Here is a 3,600-nt window from a genome sequence, read left to right as displayed (position 1 = left end):
TATGATTAGCAAGATATTAATCAGCAGTAACAGCTGCAGCAAAAGCTGGTTACAAACAATCCATAGAAACAAGACATGAAGTTAGACAACTGGTTAGACCAGATATTATCAGAAGGGAGTATGCCTTAATCTTAAAGAGGCCTAGAAGAGCTGTGGCAAGATGAGGGTGTTTATAGCCCTATCTTATCCATATGGACAGGTGCCCCTCATGCATCCATTTATAGGCTCTCCACAAGGGTTGCATTCCATTCCCAGAGCTATGAACATCTGCTTTTCTGGGATAGGAATCTTGGTGATGTGAAAGCTCCCTGACTGCACATCCGTTCATAGGTTCTCTGCAGGGGGAAGCACATCCTGCACTGTTGGATCATTCTGGCCGTCCAACCTGGTATTGTCTTTACACAATCTTGCTTGTGATTTTGTATTTATAATCAGGCGCATTTCATCTTTTATTCCGTAGCAATAGTTTCAGGGGGTATCCCTACAAGGCCAGGCAATGCACACAAATACGCACACACACACACAAACATGCACACACACAAACACGGCCCAATTGCTCTCTACTCCTTCTCCAAGGTCCTCTCCCTCTTACTGAAACCATCACTCCATGCCTCCTCTGTCTGTGCTCTCTCTCTGGAAGTGGAGAACCCCTGTATTCCTCCAGGATCTTTTGTTACCAGGAACCTAGCTGGGGCAGCTTCGGAGGCAGAATATTGCCTTATGAGGGGTTGTTCAGAGATACTATAGGTGGCTCTAAGGACACCACAATTTGCTTAGATGTTTTTATGACTCAACAAAGGGCTTGGGAGCATGGTGGGAAAGGAACAGGGTGAGCTTAAAAAGAGTGTCTGAAAGACAAGAAGGAATGGGCTGGAATTCTTATATAACAGAATACTCAGTGCCTCTCAGCACAGCTCCAGGACTGCTGCAGCCCCAAGCTTCTGCTCAGGAATCCAAGGTAAGCATTTGAGTCCATTGGTCCCAGGTAGGCATGTCTCTTTCCTTCAAGGGTCTCCCTGGAGACAATGGGCTGTTGAGACTGGAGAGGCCAGAGTCCTCTAGGAGACACATACCTCTTCTTAGCACAGCCCTCGTTTGGAAGGGATAAGTTTGGCTGCCAGGGGACCCAGTGGTCAGTAACCTGTACTGGTCACCACCAGTAGTGCTGGAGTATACACAGGGGCAGTCTTAAGGCTTGGACTCAAATCCTTATCAGAAGAAGTGCAAACTTCCTTATTTCTTTTGTCCCCAGAGATAAAAGGTCAAATCCCCATTCCCTGCTGTGGTAGCAAGTATCAGTGCTGCCAGAGACACCCGTGGACTTAGCTATTCCCACCCTTAGAGACCCTGGGCCTTGCTTCTTGGGCTGGGAGGGCTTCCCAGGATTAGGGATAGGAGTGATGAGAGGGTTCTGCCTGGGGATGTCCTGTGAATCCTGCTGTCTTGAAAGCATGTCAAATGGTTTCTGCTATGAAACTGGAACATATTAATTCAGAAAATTTAATAATAGCCCAATTTTCATACAAAAGCTCTAAGTGTACAGCTAATTTAAAGTTGTGAAATTTTAATAATAGACTTTTACCATTCACAACTTTAATAATCATTGCCAAATTCTACATTCAAAATTTAAGAAACAGACTTTGAAAATTCTCTGAGGCATGTGTGGTTGGTCATTTTAAAATAACAGGTGGCTCATGTCTGTAATCTCAACACTTTGGGAGGCCAAGGTGGGAGGATTGATTGAGCCCAGCAGTTCAAGACCAACCTGGGCAATATAATGAGACCCTGTCTCTGTAGAAAAATAAAATAAATCAGCCAGGCATGGTGGCATGCACTTGTGGTCCTAGCTACTTGGGAGGCTGAGGCAGAGGATCACCTGAGCTTGGGAGGTTGAGGCTGCAGTGAGCTGAGATCATGCCACTGAACTCCAGCCTAGATGACAAAGTAAGACCCTGTTTCAAAAACAAACAAACAAACAAATGAGAGAGAATTGTATTTTTAACCTCTTAAAATTTATATCAAAAAGAAAAAAACCCAAAACTTTTAGTTTTATAATAATTGTAGATTTGTGAAAATTGCAAGTATAGTAGACAGTTCCTGTATACTCCCTACCCAGTTTCCCTTAATGTTAGCATCTTATATAAAAATGGTATGTGTGTCAAAACTAAGAAATTGACTCTGGTACATTATTACAACTAAACTATATACTTTTATTAATGTCTCACCAATTTTTTCTCTAATGTCCTATATGGTTCAAGGATCCAATCTAGGATAATACATTGTGTTTAATCCTTGTGTCTCCACAGTTTTTTTCTTATCCGTGACATTTTCTCATCTCATTTTTCATAGCCTTAACAGTTTTGAAGAGGATTGGGCTGGATGTTGTAGAACGTGACTCAGTTTTGGTTTGTCTGATGTATTTCTCATGATGGGACGGTAGGATGAGTTTTGGGGAAAAATGCTACAGAGAGAAGTGCCCTTCTCATCTCATCGTATCGAGGAGTACATGGGATCAGCATGACTTAGATAGTGATATTCACCTTCATCACTTGGTTAGGGAACTGTCTGCCAGGTTTCTCCACTGTAAAGTTACAATTTCTCCCTTCTTTGGAAGTGAGACTCCAAATCCAGCCCATCTTCAAGGTGGGGAAGAAGGGATTAAGCTCCACCTACAAGGAAAAGTATCTTCATATATTATTTGGAATTTTTCTATAGAGAAGATTTGTTTCTTGTACACCATTTATTTATTTATTGAATCTTTAAAAAATAAATATGGACACATAAATATTTATCTCACTTTAGATTAAAATCCAATAATTTGTTACTTATTTTATTGCTCAAATTGTTCCAGCTTTGGCCATGGGTAGGTCTTTCTGTTTGGCTCTTGTGCCCTTGTGCCAGGCCTCCATTCTTTTGGGATTTTTAAATGTTTGTTTGTTGAGCACTTCCTTACTTTCTGGCACTACGAGATGCTCCAGGACCATCTCATATTTTTCCTGTCTCAGCCCTCGAATCAGCCATTTCTCCAAGGAGTAACTGGGCATTCAAAAATAGTAGACTTTTAAATATAAAAGCAATGCATTCTTTTTGTAGAAAATTTGGGAAATAGGAATACAAATTCAACAAAAATTAAATGATAGTGCCATGATCAAAAGAAATTCATTTTGGCAATTTGATATCTTTCTTTTCCATTCTCTTATTGATTTTCTTTGTGTTCAATTTCATAATTTCTGCTTTTATCTTTGTTTTCAAAATTCACTTGGGTTTATTAGTATTTTTCTTTTATTTAACTTCTTGCATTGAAAGATTATTTCATTTTCAATTATTTTCTTTCTAAGTGTATTTAAGACTGCTTTATTCTCTGTGTATTGCTTTGATCACATCCTACAGGGTTTTTTTTTCCTGCAGAGTCCTTATGTTGTTGTTCCTTCCTTCTTTCCCTTCCTTCCTTCCGTCCTTCCTCTCCCTCCCTTCCTCCCTTCTTCCCCTTTCCTTTCGTTTCCTTTCCTTTCATTTCCTTTCCTCTCCTCTCCTTTCCTTTCTTTCCTTTCTTCCCTCCCTCCTTCCCTCCCTCTCTTTCTTTCTCTTCCTTCCTTCCTT

The 3,600-nt window shown here is 40.6% G+C and overlaps 1 pseudogene; it reads left to right on the top strand.

Annotated features, from left to right (window-relative positions):
• The first annotated feature begins 865 nt into the window (after nucleotides 1-865).
• The window catches only part of LOC105503851, an 18,692-nt pseudogene continuing 15,957 nt past the window's right edge, over nucleotides 866-3,600 (top strand).

The sequence above is a fragment of the Colobus angolensis genome, unplaced genomic scaffold (genome assembly GCF_000951035.1).
Source record: "Colobus angolensis palliatus isolate OR3802 unplaced genomic scaffold, Cang.pa_1.0 Scaffold88, whole genome shotgun sequence".
In the NCBI taxonomy this organism is placed as follows: domain Eukaryota; kingdom Metazoa; phylum Chordata; class Mammalia; order Primates; family Cercopithecidae; genus Colobus; species Colobus angolensis.
The sequence above is the reverse complement of the archived record's forward strand: the minus strand, read 5'-3'. Positions and strand labels throughout refer to the sequence as shown.